The following is a 20,658-nucleotide window of genomic DNA, read 5'->3' on the forward strand; positions in this document are numbered from 1 at the left end:
TCATATGTATATACTGTATTTTATACAATCTATTGCATCTTGCCTATGCCGCTTGTGGTGGTTAATTTCTGTATTATCAAATGAGGAGAGACAAACTTATTACACAAGTCAGAGTTATACTTAAACTGAATCTTTATTAGTGAGAGCTCTGCAACAGCGATGGCTGGTCGACAAACCACCCTCAGATGATTTGTTGAGAGCCACGACACAAAGGCTTCTAAAATCTTTTATAGCAAAGATCCACACCCTAGTCGACATGACAAACAACAGATGTGTGGAATGGGTCACAAGGTGAGACTTGATAAATGAGAAAGGAGTATCCCGCAGCCAGATAGCATTTGCTATGAAGACTGTTCTTATTGTTCAGTTTGGCCCCGATCTCTTTCCTGGTACTTCATAGCACAAAACACCAACTCATTCTATTGGCATAAATCAATTGTTAATTCCAGATACTCCCATCTGAAGTAAAACCCCTTCTTGACCACACTCCTGGACAAGCTCACTGAGGGGAGTGAGCCTCTAGGTCATACACTATCCCAGGATAGGTGTAACATCAGAGATGACATACAATGGTTCCAGACACTACCCTACACATCTTGTCTCAAACCTTATCTCCCCCAAGGCCAAAGGAGGGAGTGACTGGCGCACAGACATTGTGGAGACAAGTCATTGGTTCCCCATTAATCACGCCATTCCTTCACATGGTTTGAAAAATAGGTAAAGACACATTCACATGTAAAGACAATGGTCCCTCCTGTCCTCTTCACTTTCTGATATTTTGCATAGCCCCGGGGACATGTGAAAGACGAGCCTGACTTCTCCCCACTATGGGCCCCAGGTGACTGAGCCCCAGCTGAGGGAGGAAGTGCAACTGCCAACACCAGAGTCCAAAGAGTTGCATTCTAATAACTATCATATTAGCATATTATGCAGATAATACATCTTAATTATCTATGTTAAATAACTAACGCTCTTTCATTGCTCATCCATATATTTATATGTGTATACTCTTATTCCATTCCTTACTTAGATGTGTGTATTAGGTAGTTGTGGAATTTTTAGACTATATGTTAGATATTGCTGCACTGTTGGAACTAGAAGCACAAGCATTTCGCTGCACTCGCAATTATATCTATGTGGCCGATTTGATTTGAGAAGGTATGCAGGGGATGTCTGGGAACTATTCTTTAGCAGAAATATTATAGTTATCATGTGAAGTGTCTTGGGATAAGAGGGTAATTAACCACATACCCCTCATTAATTAATACTTTGTTAACTTGTCATTTGAAACAGGCTTGTGTAAATACCTGTTTTTACAGCGACCGTAAGCCTAGGCTAGAACAAGGACTTGAATATTTACCTTACTGAGTAGATTGAATAAAGTAATTATTATTTTCAACTCTATTCTTGCTAACACACTGTTCGTTCTAAACAAGTATTCTCTGAACTTGAAAGATAGTGATCACGAACAGGAGATTTGATATGCAACGTAATAATCAGTACCGTATTTCAAAGAACAAGGCGCATACCTTTTTTCAGTTAATCACAGCCTTTGAGCTATGATGCCAACCAATAAGATTCTTTCTCTTCAGTGTAAGCGGAAGTGAACAGTTACCCAAAACAATTATCACGATAGCGTTTTTAGTATTGTTATTTAGACGTTTATTAACACCTTGGAACTCAAAATATGCCTAACTGCACAGAATTACATACTTACCTCAGGTAGTGTTTATTTCACGTTGGAGACCGGACTCGTTTGCTAGATGTTCTAGGTAAGGCTAGCTAGCTGCTAACAATGGCTAACTGTATGGTTTTTCACACTCAAATAGCCTCCGTCATGGAAGTGCTAGCGAATGCCGCTGTGGCAGAGATCTGTAAACTCGTAGATGACGACTATGCAGTATTTCGTTTGGAAATTACTCAAAGCCAGAAAGAAAACAGGGCATTGCGGAGGAAACTACAGTTAATAGAACTGAAGGTGGCACGGGAGCGCGCAGAGAGGACCATTCGTCCGAGAAGTGTCAAGATCCTCGACCGATACAGAGGAATGGCAAGAGGTACATTTAGCAGAAGGCCGAAGTTGCGCTGCATGTCGCCCCAATCCCCTCTGCGCATGTGTGACCTTAGATGTGTTAAACACGTACTGTAGTGTAGATGGTTAACCAGAATTGGATATTGGTAAGTTTTTTTTAACAGTATGCAATAACTCCCCAGAATAACTGCCCTTGGCTGTCTTGCGCAAAGACACTATCATATTATAACCAGATTTTTGTTTACTGCACTTCGTAATATTTACCCAATGAAAACAATGTAATGCATGGAACATATTACACCAATCAATAAATTGGTCGACATGACAAACAACAGATGTGTGGAATGGGTCACAAGGTGAGACTTGATAAATGAGAAAGGAGTATCCCGCAGCCAGATAGCATTTGCTATGAAGACTGTTCTTATTGTTCAGTTTGGCCCCGATCTCTTTCCTGGTACTTCATAGCACAAAACACCAACTCATTCTATTGGCATAAATCAATTGTTAATTCCAGATACTCCCATCTGAAGTAAAACCCCTTCTTGACCACACTCCTGGACAAGCTCACTGAGGGGAGTGAGCCTCTAGGTCATACACTATCCCAGGATAGGTGTAACATCAGAGATGACATACAATGGTTCCAGACACTACCCTACACATCTTGTCTCAAACCTTATCTCCCCCAAGGCCAAAGGAGGGAGTGACTGGCGCACAGACATTGTGGAGACAAGTCATTGGTTCCCCATTAATCACGCCATTCCTTCACATGGTTTGAAAAATAGGTAAAGACACATTCACATGTAAAGACAATGGTCCCTCCTGTCCTCTTCACTTTCTGATATTTTGCATAGCCCCGGGGACATGTGAAAGACGAGCCTGACTTCTCCCCACTATGGGCCCCAGGTGACTGAGCCCCAGCTGAGGGAGGAAGTGCAACTGCCAACACCAGAGTCCAAAGAGTTGCATTCTAATAACTATCATATTAGCATATTATGCAGATAATACATCTTAATTATCTATGTTAAATAACTAACGCTCTTTCATTGCTCATCCATATATTTATATGTGTATACTCTTATTCCATTCCTTACTTAGATGTGTGTATTAGGTAGTTGTGGAATTTTTAGACTATATGTTAGATATTGCTGCACTGTTGGAACTAGAAGCACAAGCATTTCGCTGCACTCGCAATTATATCTATGTGGCCGATTTGATTTGAGAAGGTATGCAGGGGATGTCTGGGAACTATTCTTTAGCAGAAATATTATAGTTATCATGTGAAGTGTCTTGGGATAAGAGGGTAATTAACCACATACCCCTCATTAATTAATACTTTGTTAACTTGTCATTTGAAACAGGCTTGTGTAAATACCTGTTTTTACAGCGACCGTAAGCCTAGGCTAGAACAAGGACTTGAATATTTACCTTACTGAGTAGATTGAATAAAGTAATTATTATTTTCAACTCTATTCTTGCTAACACACTGTTCGTTCTAAACAAGTATTCTCTGAACTTGAAAGATAGTGATCACGAACAGGAGATTTGATATGCAACGTAATAATCAGTACCGTATTTCAAAGAACAAGGCGCATACCTTTTTTCAGTTAATCACAGCCTTTGAGCTATGATGCCAACCAATAAGATTCTTTCTCTTCAGTGTAAGCGGAAGTGAACAGTTACCCAAAACAATTATCACGATAGCGTTTTTAGTATTGTTATTTAGACGTTTATTAACACCTTGGAACTCAAAATATGCCTAACTGCACAGAATTACATACTTACCTCAGGTAGTGTTTATTTCACGTTGGAGACCGGACTCGGTTGCTAGATGTTCTAGGTAAGGCTAGCTAGCTGCTAACAATGGCTAACTGTATGGTTTTTCACACTCAAATAGCCTCCGTCATGGAAGTGCTAGCGAATGCCGCTGTGGCAGAGATCTGTAAACTCGTAGATGACGACTATGCAGTATTTCGTTTGGAAATTACTCAAAGCCAGAAAGAAAACAGGGCATTGCGGAGGAAACTACAGTTAATAGAACTGAAGGTGGCACGGGAGCGCGCAGAGAGGACCATTCGTCCGAGAAGTGTCAAGATCCTCGACCGATACAGAGGAATGGCAAGAGGTACATTTAGCAGAAGGCCGAAGTTGCGCTGCATGTCGCCCCAATCCCCTCTGCGCATGTGTGACCTTAGATGTGTTAAACACGTACTGTAGTGTAGATGGTTAACCAGAATTGGATATTGGTAAGTTTTTTTTAACAGTATGCAATAACTCCCCAGAATAACTGCCCTTGGCTGTCTTGCGCAAAGACACTATCATATTATAACCAGATTTTTGTTTACTGCACTTCGTAATATTTACCCAATGAAAACAATGTAATGCATGGAACATATTACACCAATCAATAAATAGTATATCAATGAGTTATAAGTGGTACCTTACATCCTTGCCAATTCTAGACATTATCAATGGTGTACAATATACCGTTGAGCATTGACAATACCTAACCTAACCACGTCTTTCCCTCAATCACTCTCTTAGGTGAAGGACATCTCACTCTAGGCCACAGGAGCATTGGGAAGCCAGCCGGACACAATACATGGCGAGATGACCAACCAATCACTGCTGATGAGGGGAGTGGAACCTCAACCCAGCACGTTATCATGATTGAGGTTAGTGTTATAGTGTAAACAAAAATGTTACTTTGTTAATCAAATGTGGCCCATTTATTTTAGAAAGGCTCATCTCAGCTATTCACTTGCTTACATGTATCTGCCATAGAGGAGCTTGTGAGACTTCTCTGACAGTGTTTTCGCTGCAGTCATTTATCTGTGGCGCTGCGCAACAGCAAAGAAATATGGAACATGAAAAAAATATGTCTGCCGAGGCACACTTTAAAGATTCTAGAACAGTACACATTTACTTTGCCTCTGCAAACAAAACGAGTAATGCATGACAACCCCATAGTAGAATAGTTTCTCTTTACCTAGTCGGCTTGTCGTTGTGTGTTCTATGCGAGAGAGATATTCCTCTTGAGGCGCATTCAAGTTATGCGTGCCATAGGGCGAAAAAAAAAAAAGAATTCTGATAGGCAGTCAATGCATAACAATTCTTGCAATTACTGGGAAAACAGCAGTTGTAATGTACTTTGTCAAAAACAGAGATCCCAATTTTCCATTCCAACTTTATTTATTTCTCAACTCCTTAGCGAACTGCACAATTTTAAACCCATAGTTTTTAGCAGTGGCATGGTTAAGCACATTCCTGTTCCAATTCCCTGTGGGTGTATAGGGGAGAGTGGGGCTAAATGTAACACGGATCAATTGTAGGGTAACTTGGGGTAAAACACAACCCTTCCTCAAAATATTTTTGGGGAATTACTTACATTTCTTTTTGATGAGACAGATAACATTTTTAGTTGAGCAAGAGTAGTGGCAACTAGGGAAAGTGTTGGGGGGGATAGTGACATGAAATGGTTTCTGGGGGGGGTTGTTATCATAAGAGGTAGGCCTATATTATATTTGCTGTGTTATTCATGTTTTATGGGACATAGAATTCAGCAATAGGATGCTAACTAGCTAAAATATTCCATATTTGGGATCTAGCTAATGATTAGCCCAATAGGGTAAATGCAGATGGAAACCCCATGCTTCAGCCTATTTATTTATAGCCACTATGCTGCATCAGTTGGGCTACAGGGTATAATGCTTATTGCTAATAGCACATTTGATAATATGGACCATGCATAGGTTATATTTATGGTCCAATATGTTAAAATAAAATCTTGGTCAACCGAGAGTCATCCTGTTATTTCAACCAATCGATTGGTTGAAATGTTTAAACTTATTTTTCCATATATTTTTTAATAAAGCTTATCTAATGCTTTAAGCACATTGTTTGATTAAATAATTAAGACACACAAATTACTCAAGATCCTGATGATCACACTGTGCAAAAAAAATAAGACATGGAGTGCCTGTGTGACTGGCTCCCTACTGCAGTGAAAAGGCACCAGAGGCACAGCATGTGTTTATTGCGCTGTCGCTGCTGATGCTGCAACCTCATTTCAACCATTTAGTTTCTTACTTATTTCTGACTGAAAAGTTATTTGAATGAAATCCCTAATTTGTTTAGGAAAAACATACCCTATTCCCTCAACCCTTGCTCTCTTTACGTGAAACATGTAAGCATCACATGCAACCAATAGGGCCTGACCTATAGCCTATCATAATGATGTCAATAAATTGGTTATAACAAACTACGAACACAGTAACAAGTGACAGCAAAATGGATGCGGAGGAGGTGAAAAATATGGGTGAATGTTTACTGGTTGTTCAGGAGGTAAAGGGGAAGTCAGATCTATGGAAGACATTTGACTTAGTTGTGGAAGCTCCTGGAGATCAATAAAAATTAGGGTCTAGGAGCAAGCACTGCGTGAGTTGTGTGCCAAACAGTTGCTGTTAGATTACAATATTATTATTTTTTCTGACCATTTGAACAGTGTAAACAACACTAAATAACAACACTAATGATTTATAAATCCTTTATTACAGCAGACTAAAAACAGTTGCATGCATTTGTGAATTGCAGTTTATTTTTTGTTTAGGCTAATTATTCAAAGCTGCCTTTGTTATTTAATTTAAAACTAAAATGCTTGATTGCATTCCAAAGCATGAATGTCTCGTATGCTGTGTGATGGCATGAACAAGGGACTCATTGATTGATAATACGGTAGCCTATATATTGAAATATACGGCTAAGTAAGTTACGTATTAAGACTAAAACAGGATGTGCTCTTAGGTCTGTAGCTGGTGGTTATACAAGGCTACTATACAAAGACGACTAATGATAATACGTATTATAATGATGATCATAATAATAATTGTAATAACAATAAGAAGTTCAAGAAAGTGTAGGGTATAGGAGCGAGAGCTGCTTGCATATTATGTGTGACAAACAGGTGTTAGATTACAATATTATTTTTCTGGCTGTTTGGAACAGTGTAAACAACACTAAATAAATAAGAAATACCAGTCTGTTGTAACAAAAAAACGTTTTTAAAGCCTTTATTACAGCATAGCAAAGATTAAAAACAGTCGAATCTGTGAAATTGCTTTATCCAACATGTTGGGGTTTCCTCTCTCCTGAACTTTCTTAGAAAATTAGGCTCAAGGCAAGGGCTGTTTCCTGATCTCTGCTGCTGCTGCCTCCGCCGCATGGGTTCTCAATCCCAATATGCTGGTCAACTTTGCTATTATGCACATAACAACATAGGGAAAGGCAGCCAATAGGGAAAGGCGGCAATTCTACGGCGCACTGAAGATTATGTGGACAGCGACCGTATCCAACACGGGAGAAAGTGCATTTGTTGTAAAAATATTATTTGATTTATTAGTGTTGCACCATTTATTTTGACATAATATAGCCATATACAACTTCAATATCACATGTATTAGAGTGATGGACTGTGCCATCTCCGTGGCCTCTGCAATGGATGAAACAGGCGCGAATCAGACAGGTGTCTTGTGCACCGTGAAAAAAACGAAACATTTAGACTGCTCGACTAAAGAAATCTCGGTCGACCAACAGCCTATAGACCAGACTATTGATCAGTCGACTAAATGGGGTCAGCCCTAAAATAATTTAAACAAATAATTGTACAAATATGTTATTGGGGCCCATTTATGAAGGTATAAATTATATTTTAGATGGTGTCAGTATCATTTTATTTTCATTCATTTTGGATTATAATTCAACCTTTACCCCCCACTGCTACTAATTTTGCCAGAGGAAACACTGCTACGACATTGTTATCCAATTCTACTCATGTACCCATAATAAAGTCCTCTCTTCTTGTCAGTCTGCAGATGCAGAAGCTGCAGGTCCTGGAGGATTATCTCTGGTCAAGCAGGAGAGGACTGAAGGAGACGACCCACAACACAGCAGAAACATCCAGACTGGAGCAGCGGCTGGAGTGGCGCACCCTGTAGTCACTGAGGACCTATCCACCACCGCCACGCCCCAGCCCAGGACCCGACACAGGATCGCGGAGGTCAGTGGAAAGCCGAACGGCGTCCTCAAGACAGAGACGGACACAGAGACTTTAACTCTCACAAAAAGGCTCTTACACACAGGATCTGACCACAGATCAGACACAGAGAGACTGGGGCTGGGGAGACTGGGCTGTCCTCCTGCTCCCACCTCAGAGTATTTACTTTACGGTGACTTGAGGACAGTTCATTCCCATCTAGACTCAGGTGACATGTTAGAAGCTGGAAATGATCCGTCTTGTTCTTACACTACAGAGATGGAACCTGTTAACATGGCCTTGGGTTTAGAGACACAGACTGATCAGTCTAGAGAGGACTGGAACCGGTACAGTAGTAGTGTATACTCTGAAGGGTGCCTAGATAAGAAAGGGGAGGTTATAGTGGTAGATGAGGTGACTGTGAAAGTAGATGGTAATACTCCTCCCACATGGAATGCAGATAATCACCTAGGAGATGGATACTCACAGGGCAGAGATTTCTTAGATTATAGGGAAAGTTTAGAGACAAATCCAAATGTCGCGACCCACTCCCCTTTACATACGCTCAGGGATCGCGACCCAGTGTTCACATCAATGGGGCCTTCCGATTCACATGGCCGCGTCCTTTTCGATCAGGTATTGAACTCAAACGAAAGGGCTAGAGCCCAGGTTCAGGAAAGGGGAGCAACATCAGGCGGTAGTAAAAAGAAACAGTTCCTCTGCATGTTCTGTAACAAAGGCTTCAGCTGCCCCCAGAAGGTGGAGATCCACCAGAGGGTCCACACAGGGGTGAAACCCTTCAGCTGTGCCCAGTGTCACATGCGCTTCGCAGAGGCTGGCACACTGAAGAGGCACCAGAGGGTCCACACAGGGGAGAAACCCTTCGTCTGCCATGTGTGCCGGGCCAGTTTCTCCCACTCATTCAACCTGAAGAGACACCAGAGGGTCCACACAGGGGAGAATCATACAGCTGCCCCCAGTGTGAGAAGTTCTCCCACCAGCACCAGCTGAAGATGCACCTATAGGTCCACATGGGAGAGAGGCCGTTTGCCTGTACGCACTGCGGGAAGAGGTTCTCAGAGAGGAGTGACCTCAGAATACACCAGCAGAAAAAACATTCCACTCTATAACATAGAAAGTCACCATTCGACTTCATTGTTTCTGACGTTTAGATCAAACCCTGCATTAAAGATACATTTTAATTGTTGTCAGCAGAAAAGATCCACAGATGCATTTGTATTAATGACAGTAACAGGTTTCAGTGTTGAATATATCTGAGTAGAATATTTCATCCAGACATTGTGTGATATATATATATAAGCCTAAAGAGTCTGACATATTGTGTTTGTACTGTGTAGACTATATGATGTTCACAAATGCCTATTTCATTACTTCCATTTAACTACTTAATCCCCCCAAGACACTTTTAATGAGTATATTAATGCAGTTTATCAAATTCATGCAGATTTTTAGTTGAGACATGACATGTACAGTTGAAGTCGAAGTTTACATACACCTTACACATTAAACTCAGTTGTCCACAATTCCTGACATTTAAAACCAACTAAAAATTCCCTGTCTTAGGTCAGTTAAGATCATCACTTTATTTTAAGAATGTAAAATGTCAGAATTAGAGGTCGGAATGGTCGATTAATTAGGGACGATTTTAAATTTTCATAACAATCAGAATTCTGAATTTTTGGACACTGATTTGCCCATTTAAACATTTTTAATTAAAAAAAAAACAACTTTTTTACACCTTTATTTAACTAGGCACGTCAGTTAAGAACACATTCTTATTTTCAATGACGGCCTAGGAACTGTGGGTTAACTGCCTTGTTCAGGGGCAGAACGACAGATTTGTACCTTGTCAGCTTGGGGATACAATCTTGCAACCTTACAATTAACTAGTCCAACGCTCTAACCACCTGCCTCTCATTGCACTCCACGAGGAGCCTGCCTGTTACGCGAATGCAGTAAGAAGCCAAGGTAAGTTGCTAGCTAGTATTAAACTTATATTATAAAAAAACAATCAATCAATCAATCATAATCACTAGTTAACTACACATAGTTGATGATATTACAAGTTTATCTAGCGTGTCCTGCGTTGCATATAATCGATGCGGTGCGCATTCGCGAAAAGTACTGTCATTGCTCCAACATGTACCTAGCCATAAAAATCAATACCCAAGTATATATTTTTAAACCTGCATATTTAGTTAATATTGCCTGCTAACATGAATTGATTTAAACTAGGTAAATTGTGTCAACTCTCTTGCAACAATCAGGGTATATGCAGCAGTTTGGGCCGCCTAGCTCATTGCAAACTGTGTGAAGACCATTTCTTCCTAACAAAGACAGCCAACTTCGCCAAATGGGGGATGATTTAACGAAAGCGCATTTTTGGAAAAAAGCACAATCGTTGCACGACTGTACCTAACCATAAACATCAATGCCTTTCTTAAAATCAATACACAGAAGTATATATTTTTAAACCTGCATATTTAGCTAAAATAAATCCAGGTTAGCAGGCAATTTTAACCAGGTGAAATTGTGTCACTTCTCTTGCGTTCATTGCACGCAGAGTCAGGGTATATGCAACAGTTTGGGCCGCCTGGCTCGTTGTGAACTAATTTGCCAGAATTTTACGTAATTATGACATAACATTGAAGGTTGTACAATGTAACAGCAATATTTAGACTTGGAGATGCCATCCGTTAAATAAAATACGGAACGGTTCCGTATTTCGCTGAAATAATAAACGTTTTGTTTTCGATATGATAGTTTCTGGATTCGACCACATTAATGACAAAAGGCTCGTATTTCTGTGTGTTATTATGTTATAATTAAGTCTGATTTGATAGAGCAGTCTGACTGAGCGATGATAGGCAGCAGCAGGCTCGTAAACATTCATTCAAACAGCACTTTTGTGCATTTTGCCAGCACAAAAAAAGAAAAACATATCTGGCTTTAGTGTGTAAGCCTAAGCTTTAATTGTATGTACACCAAACAGCCTATACACCAAGGGGCAGAAAAAGGTTAAACCTGCAATGCGACCCAACCAAATTCACATAGGAAGAAGCGGTATGTTCTATTTGTGCTATTTCTATACTTCCCGATTTTAAGTTTCATTTTTGCGTCTTTTACTTACATTTTTTTACACCAGCTTCAAAAAGCTGGAAATACAACATTTTTGGTTATGGAAAATGTATTTCTCAGCGGTTTAGATGGTGCAATGATTCTCTACACTATACGTGCTTGTTTTGTCACAAACTGAAATTAGGCAATCTATTACAATTTTAGCAACCAGGAAATGGCTGAGCGATTTATGCGTAGTTCATCTTTTAACCTTGACCCATGGAGGCTAAAAGCTGCGAAATGGATTGTTGAAAATTAAGAGGGAGAGCTTGAAAATGTAATGTTTGGGAAAGATTTGGTTTAGCGGTAAAAGAGGATGATAGCGGATGTTATGTTATGCGTGATGATTGTGAGGCGCTACACAAATGTGACAGTCAGAAGACTGGAACTTCAAATAGGCCTATGGCAGGTCAAGGGAACTATAGCTTGCTATTCAGATGGGTTCAATGGAAACTGAAATCTGGACACTGACTGTAAAGCCTTAATATTAACTCCTGCAGAATCAGTGACTTCGGGAAGTATTCAGACCCCTTGACTTTTTCCATGTTTTGGTACATTACAGCCTTATTCTAAAATTGATTACATCGTTTTTTCCCTCAATCTACACACAATACCCCATAATGACAAAAGAAACAGGTTTTTAGAAATGTTTGCAAATTATTACAAATAAAAAAACATATCACATTTACATAAGTATTCAGACTCTTTACTCAGTACTTTGTAGAAGCACCTTTGGCAGCGATTACAGCATTGAGTCTTGGGTATGACACTTCAAGTTTGGCACACCTGTATTTGGGGAGTTTCTCCCATTCTTTTCTGCAGAACCTCTCAAGCTCTGTCAGGTTGGATGGGGAGCATCGCTGTACAGCTATCTTCAGGTCTCTCCAGAGATATTCAATCAGGTTCAAGTCAGGGCTCTGCCTGGGCCACTCAGAGACTTGTCCCGAAGCCACTCCTGCGTTGTCTTGGCTGTGTGCTTAGGGTTGTTGTCCTGTTGGAAGGTGAACCTTCGCCCCAGTCTGAGATCCTGAGTGCTCTGGAGCAGGTTTTCATCAAAGATCTCTCTGTACTTTGCGCCATTCATCTTTGTTTCAATACTGACTAGTCTCCCAGTCCCTGCTGCTGAAAAATATCCCCACCGCATGATGCTGCCACCACCATGCTTCTCCGTAGGGATGGTGCCAGGTTTCCTCCAGACTTGGCAATCAGGCCAGAGAGTTCCATCTTGGTTTCATCAGACCAGAGAATCTTGTTTCTCATGGTCAGAGTCCTTTAGGTGCCTTTTGGCAAACTCCATGCGAGCCATCGGGCCTTTTACTGAGGAGTGGCTTCCGTCTGACCACTCTACCATAAAGGCCTGATTGGTGGAGTGCTGCAGAGATGGTTGTCCTTCTGGAGGTTTCTACCATCGCCCATTTGGAAAAGGAACATGCAATAAATATTTACTGTGAGCTGCTCTTCGATCGGTTGGTCGTAGATGGGAGGCCGGATTGTCCAGCATGGATCTCTGGTCCTCTGAAGACTGTCTAGTGGCGAACTGGGGCGTGGTAGAATGGATACATTGTCCGTCCTTTCCTAGCCCATGTTTACAGTGACTGCTGCTAACTCAATGGCTAGGGGGTATCACTTTTGGAGTGAATAAGAGTTCAAAGTTCATACCAAGTTGCCATACTTTTAAGCTTATGCTATATTCTGGCTGGTATAGTCAAAATTCATCATTCCGGCGTGTTGACCGTCATCTTCACATTGAAATTCGATGCTAATTTCGTTATCAGAGACCTTTTCACGTAGGACCGTCGCCCTAACGTCCTCTGAACAGGAAGTTACGTTTTCGTCAAGGGGCTTATATAGGATTGGGAAAGAGGGCTGTGTTTCATATTTTTCAACCCACGTATGTTCACTTGGGCAGGGCCTCTGAGTGAGCAGAGTGGTGTTCTTCTGACAAACTGTTCTCTCATTAATTAAGAAGCTAAAAATTACATTTAATCTTTTCACAAATAGTTTCATATTTAAACATTTAAATTGCACAACAATTCCATGTGAATCTGATAACTAGAATGTGTAGATTTCCAAGATACAGTTTGTCGTCCTATCATCAGTAATCATGTCTCAGACGCCAACTGAACTGACATCATATTCATGAAGTCCCAATGCATATTTTCAACTGGTTGGATATACCGAAATATGGTTCCGTTTCCCATCTTTTGATGTCACCAAAATCTCTTTGTTAACAAAGGGATTTTCAATAGTCACATCGGTAGAGCAGAGAGAGGAAAAAGGGGAAAGGTATTTATGGGGGTCATAAACCTCCCCCATCAAGCCAGCGTCATGACATAGTCTTAACTACCTACATGTACATACTACTTCAACTAACCGGTGCCCCCCCATTGACTCTGTACCGGCACCCCCCTGTACAGTGGGGCAAGAAAGTATTTAGTCAGCCACCAATTGTGCAAGTTCTCCCACTTTAAAAAGATGAGGCCTGTAATGTTCATCATAGGTACACTTCAACTATGACAGACAAAATGAGAAAAACAAATCCAGAAAATCACATTATAGGATTTTTTAATGAATGTATTTGCAAATTATGGTGGAAAATAAGTATTTGGTCAAAAACAAAAGTTTATCTCAATACTTTGTTATATACCCTTTGTTGGCAATGACAGAGGTCAAACGTTTTCTGTAAGTCTTCACAAGGTTTTCACACACTGTTGCTGGTATTTTGGCCCATTCCTCCATGCAGATCTCCTCTAGAGCAGTGATGTTTTGGGGCTGTTGCTGGGCAACACGGACTTTCAACTACCTCCAAAGATTTTCTATGGGGTTGAGATCTGGAGACTCCAGGACCTTGAAATGAGTCTTACGAAGCCACTCCTTCGTAGCCCGGGTGGTGTGTTTGGGATCATTGTCATGCTGAAAGACCCAGCCACGTTTCATCTTCAATGCCCTTGCTGATGGAAGGAGGTTTTCACTCAAAATCTCACGATACATGGCCCCATTCATTCTTTCCTTTACATGGATCAGTCGTCCTGGTCCCTTTGCAGAAAAACAGCCCGAAAGCATGATGTTTCCACCCCCATGCTTCACAGTAGGTATGGTGTTCTTTGGATGCAACTCAGCATTATTTGTCCTCCAAACACGATGAGTTGAGTTTTACCAAAAAGTTATATTTTGGTTTGATCTGACCATATGACATTCTCCCAATCTTCTTCTGGATCATCCAAATGCTCTCTAGCAAACTTCAGATGGGCCTGGACATGTACTGGCTTAAGCAGGGGGACACGTCTGGCACTGCAGGATTTGAGTCCCTGGCGGCGTAGTGTGTTACTGATGGTAGGCTTTGTTACTTTGGTCCCAGCTCTCTGCAGGTCATTCACTAGGTCCCCCCGTGTGGTTCTGGGATTTTTGCTCACCGTTCTTGTGATCATTTTGACCCCACGGGGTGAGATCTTGCGTGGAGCCCCAGATCGAGGGAGATTATCAGTGGCCTTGTATGTCTTCCATTTCCTAATAATTGCTCCCACAGTTGATTTCTTCAAACCAAGCTGCTTACCTATTGCAGATTCAGTCTTCCCAGCCTGGTGCAGGTCTACAATTTTGTTTCTGGTGTCCTTTGACAGCTCTTTGGTCTTGGCCATAATGGAGTTTGGAGTGTGACTGTTTGAGGTTGTGGACAGGTGTCTTTTATACTGATAACAAGTTCAAACAGGTGCCATTAATACAGGTAACGAGTGGAGGACAGAGGAGCCTCTTAAAAAGTTGTTACAGGTCTGTGAGAGCCAGAAATCTTGCTTGTTTGTAGGTGACCAAATACTTATTTTCCACCATAATTTGCAAATAAATTCATTTGAAAAAATCCTACAATGTGATTTTCTGGATTTGTTTTTCTCATTTGGTCTGTCATAGTTGAATTGTACCTATGATGAAAATTACAGGCCTCATCTTTTTAAAGTGGGAAAACTTGCACAATTGGTGGCTGACTAAATACTTTGCCCCACTGTATATGTTATTTTTTTACTGCTCTTTAATTATTTGTTACTTTTATCTCTTATTCTTATCCGTATTTTTTGAAACTGCACTGTTGGTTAGGGGCTCGTAAGTAAGCATTTCACCTGTTGAATTCGCCGCATGTGACTAATAAAATTTGATTTAATAGCAACGGGTCTGAATACTTACAGTACCAGTCAAAAGTTTGGACACACCTACTTATTCAAGGTTTTTATATATTTGTAATATTTTCTACATTATAGAATAATAGTGAAGAAATCAATACTATGAAATGTTATACAAATCAAAGTATATTATATATTTTAGATTCTTCAAAGTAGCCACCCGTTGCCTTGATGACAGCTTTGCACACTCTTGGCATTCTCTCAACCAGCTTCATGAGGAATGCTTTTCCAACGGTCTTAAAGGAGTTCCCACGTATGCTGAGCACTTGTTGGCTGCTTTTCCTTCACTCTGAGGTCCAACTCTTCCCAAACCATCTCAATTGGGTTGAAGTCAGGTGATTATGGAGGCCAGGTCATCTCATGCAGCATACCATCACTCTCCTTCTTGGTCAAATAGCCCTTAAACAGCCTGGAGATGTGTTTTGTGTCATTGTCCTGTTGAAAAACAAATGATAGTCCCACTAAGCGCAAACCAGATGGCATCCCATCTTGGCGCAAACCAGATGGGATGGCGTATCGCTGCAGAATGCTGTGCTAGCCATGCTGGTTAAGTGTGCCTTCAATCCTGAACTAATCACTGACAGTGTCACCAGCAAAGCACCATCACACCTCCTCCTCCAAGCTTCAAGGTGGGAACCACACATGCAGAGATCATCCGTTCGCCTACTCTGCGTCTCACAAAGACACGGCTGTTGGAACCAAAAAAGACTCATCATACCAAAGGACAGATTTCCACGGGTCTAATGTTCATTGCTCGTGTTTCTTGGCCCAAGCCCTTTTCTTTTTATTGATGTCCTTTAGTAGTGGTTTCTTTGCTGCAATTCGACCATGAAGGCCTGATACACGCAGTCTCCTCTGAACAGTTGATGTTGAGATGTGTCTGTTACTTGAACTCTGAAGCATTTATTTGGGCTGCAATCTGAGGTGCAGTTACCTCTGCCGCAGAGGATAAATTCATTAGAGTTAACTCTGGGTCTGCCTTTCCTGTGGCGGTCCTCATGAAAGCCAGTTTCTTCATAGCGCTTGATGGTTTTTGCGACTGCACTTGAAGAGACTTTCAAAGTTGTTGTAATTTCCAGATTGACTGACCTTAATGTTTTAAAGTAATAATGGACTGTCATTTATCTTTGCTTATTTGAGCTGTTCTTGCCATAACATGGACTTGTTTTTTTTTTAACCAAATAGGGCTATCTTCTTTGTACCATGCATACCTTGTCACAACAACTGATTGGCTCAAACACATTAAGAAGGAAAGAAATTCCACAAATTAACTTAACAAGGCACAACTGTTAATTGAAATGGATTCCAGGTACCTCATGAAGCTGGTTGAGAGAATGCCAAGTGTGTGCAAAGCTGTCAAAGGCAAATGGTGGCTACGTTGAAGACTCAAATATAAAATATATTTTAATTTATTGAACTATTTTTGGGTTACTACATGATTCCATATGTGTTATTTCATAGTTTTTCACTTTTATTCTACAATGTAGAAAATAGTAAAAATAAAAAATAAACTTGAATGAGTAGGTGTGTCCAAACCTTTGACTGGTACTGTATGTAAATAAGGTATCTGTTTTTAATTTTTAATACATTTTGAAAATTTTGCTGAGAAATTCATTGCATTTTCTCCCCGTTCCCTGAAAGTCTTTGCTCTGTGAAAGAAACAGAGATGACAGAGAACATCACTGATGTCAACTAGATAGAATGAATGCTTCAATCGATTTATGACATTCTGGTGAACTACTGTCTGAATGGTATTAGGTCGGGTCGTATCCACAAAGCCTCTGAGTAGGAGTGCTGATCTAAGGTCAGTTTTGCCTTTTAGCTTATACTGAATAAGATTTCATGGAAAGATCCTAGATCAGCACTTCTACTCGGAGACTCTTTGTAGATATGTGTCGAGGTCTTGATTGATTTTGTCTTAAGTGTGGGACTGTGCCTTTGAATTATCAAACCATTAAAGATTGTCAAGTAATCAAATCAACTAATACGTTTGCATAGTATAACATTTGCTTGCATTGCCCAATCAAAAGATGCTCCATAGCAGGGTGCTCATATCAGATATCTTGATCCAACATCCTCTCACTCTGTATCTCTTACAGTCAGTAGACATGGAGGATGGGAAGTCTGATCTGCTGCTGGTCAAAGAGGAGACAATAGAAGATGGACCAGAGAGCATTGACCTGCTGAGTGGACTAAAGGTGGGGGAGCAAGGTAAGAGAGAAATTAACTTGTGTTTACATACAAAAACACACAATGTATGAACTTGACCAGATAATTGATAGAGGAATTCTAAATTCCTATGTATTTTGTAGCCAAAACCAAATTCGCACTCGTTTCTAGTTCATTAATGAGGTGTAAGTTCATGAATTATGCATGAAGTAGATCGAGACCAGTCTTAAAAGCCAGGTAAACAGCGTTTAATTCAAGTGAGTACTGCCACATACACATATTTCCACAGGTTATAAACTGAAAATGACGTCAGCGTTTTCTAAACGTTCTATCTATTTCACAAGTAGAGGGGCCCTCTAGCTCTCGAGCCTTCGCGTTATCAGCACGATGTCAAGGCCAGTCAGTATAAATCAACATTCTAGACAATCTGGAGATGGGCCGTTTCCGCCACCTGGAGATTTGTACAACTGAATGAACTAAGGAACAGACCTTCATTGTTACTAAACTCCTGACTACATTATATACAATTGGGAATGGGAGCAAGAGAGAAAATTCACATGTACAGTACATTATAGCATTTGGACTAGTCAGTTCTGATTGGAATGTATACATAATTAGTCATTTCAACCATAATTTTCTCTAAAAATAATATCCACATGTAGAGTTCTCTGTCATGTTTGTAAAGTCTATTTTCTAACCTCCCCTGCAGGTGGTTGGTTGGAGGCTAACGGGAGACTGGGCGACCATATTAGATTCCCAGACCCTGACTGGTGCGGCTAAGGGCCCAGGGGACGACATCACTGAGCAGGCCAGGACCAGAGGAGACATAGTGGAGGTCAGTGGATGGGACAGCATCCTCAACTCTGGAACAACACTGTTAACCACAACCAGAAACACAAAACAAAAGACTGGCTAAGACCAGGGCGAGGCGTAGATTTGGTACGTGGGGACGGGGAGCTCCTCTCTTTGTTGCAACAACACAGAGAGAAGCTACCTCAGGATACACCAGCAGAAAATTATTAGTGTATGGTGATAAGTAGTAATACTACTACTAATAATAATACATGTATTTCTTTATTTTATATAGCGCTTTTCATACATAATCTCAGTCTCTTTTAAAAACTAAAACAAATTCAGGGAGCTGGCAGTTCATGGGAGACTGTCTTCCACAGCTAGATGGCAATGCAGTTCAGTAAAGGAGTAGCTTGACTGGAATCGGCGTTGATGGTACAGCCAGGGAGGGAGACACATCAGTCAGACAGGCCCGGAGCTTTATCAGACACATCTGTCTCTGCAGTACACACCTCCTCCTCTGTAGGTAGGCTGGAACATCCACCACCTGGGTGATGCATCGGCAGCAATAAGTGCCTGAGAGACCACCACACACATCAGCAACAGTCTCCTACGAGGAGAGCCTCTGTCATTCCCTCATACCACAGTCCACATCTTTCCATGTAGTACTAGTTAGTTAGTGTGCAGTCAATTCTGTTGGTTTTGGATGTAGTAGGGAACTGGATGAGGTGAACTGAGGAAAGAATGAGTATGATGAGGCAGAGTAGATGATGTGTGATGGTGTCTGTAAAACTGCTTCACTGATGAAGAGTGACATAAGTCGACTCTTAAGGTTGATGCTGGAGTTTTACAGTGAGATAAGGATAGTGCCTTAATTCGTGTTTAATTGTCATGTAGTAGTGAAGGTGTGTGTAACGTAATGTTGAACCTTTTCCAAAGTATTCTAAAATGTATGTTATCAAAGCAAGGGTGCCAGATTTACAGAAAAGGTCATATTACCATAGAGAGAAAAGTTATTTTACTTGTCACATGTATGGTTTTGTGCAATAAAAGTACTTTACTTCACGTTATGTGAGTGTATGACCATTTAGTTTAAATTAAATACTAACTTGACTCTGTGCTGACAATTATTTTTTATAATTGCAGTGACTGAGTTTCCCTTCTCATTCGAACCAAAACATTATACTTAATTATTGAATCAACACATGGAAATATTTGACAATAAACTCAGATGGCTCCATATTGTTAGGCACTTGAATCACAGTGTTAGAGATGGGCTTAGGCCTCCTAAGTGGCGCAGCGGTCTACGGCACTGCATCGCAGTGCTTGCTGTGCCACTAGAGATTCTGGGTTTGAGTCACAATTGGCCCAGCGTCGTCCTGATTAGGGGAGGGTTTGGCCGGCAGTAATGTCGCGCACTAGCAACTCCTGTGGCGGGCCGGGCGCAGTGCACGCTGACACAGTCGCCAGTTGTATGGTGTTTCCTCTGACACATTGGTGCGACTGACTTCCGGGTTAAGAGGGCATTGTGTCAAGAACTACTGCGGTTGGGTTGTGTTTTGGAAGACGCACGGCTTTCGGCCTTCGCCTCTCCCGAGCAGCAATGAGACAAGACTGTAACTACCAATTGGATACCACCAAAAAAAGGGGTAAAAGAAAACACATATACATATACATATACATATATATATATAAAATTGTCTTTAAGTCAATAAGTATTCAACCCATTTATGTCAAGCCTAAATAAGTTCAGGAGTAAAACTGTGTTTAACAAATCACATACGTTTTATGGACTCATTGTGTGTTCAATAATAGGAATTAGCATGATTTCTCAATGACTACCTCATCTCTGTACCCCTCACATACAATTACATGTAAGGCCCCTCAGTTGAGCAGGTAATTTCAATCACAGATTCAACCACAAAGACCAGGGAGATTTTCCAATGCCTCGCAATGATGGGCACCTATTAGTGGATGTTTTTTTTAAAAAGCAGACATTGAATATCCGTTTCAGCATAGTGAAGTTATTAATTACATTTTGGATGGTTTATCAATACACCCAGTCACTACAAAGATACAGGCGTCCTTCCTAACTCAGTTGCTGGAGAGGAATGAAACCGCTCAGGGATTTCACCATAAGGCCATTGGTAACTTTAAAACAGGTACAGAGTGTAATGGCTGTGATAGAAGAAAACTGAGGATGGATCAACAGCATTGTAGTTACTCCACAATACTAACCTAATTAACAGAGTGAAAAGAAGGAAGCCTGTACAGAATAAAACTATTCCAAAGCTCTAAAGTAAAACTGCAAAAAATGTGGCAAAGCA

The 20,658-nt window shown here is 40.8% G+C and overlaps 1 protein-coding gene and 1 pseudogene across 2 annotated transcripts in view; both read left to right on the plus strand.

The window, feature by feature from the left end:
- The window catches only part of LOC118395551 (zinc finger and BTB domain-containing protein 32-like), a 153,614-nt gene that overhangs the window by 116,669 nt on the left and 16,287 nt on the right, over positions 1 to 20,658 (plus strand). The gene's annotated exons all lie outside the window — the stretch shown is intronic.
- LOC127908082 (gastrula zinc finger protein XlCGF52.1-like) lies at positions 8,092 to 9,784 on the plus strand (annotated as a pseudogene).

This window comes from Oncorhynchus keta, chromosome 16, assembly GCF_023373465.1.
Source record: "Oncorhynchus keta strain PuntledgeMale-10-30-2019 chromosome 16, Oket_V2, whole genome shotgun sequence".
NCBI classification, from domain to species: domain Eukaryota; kingdom Metazoa; phylum Chordata; class Actinopteri; order Salmoniformes; family Salmonidae; genus Oncorhynchus; species Oncorhynchus keta.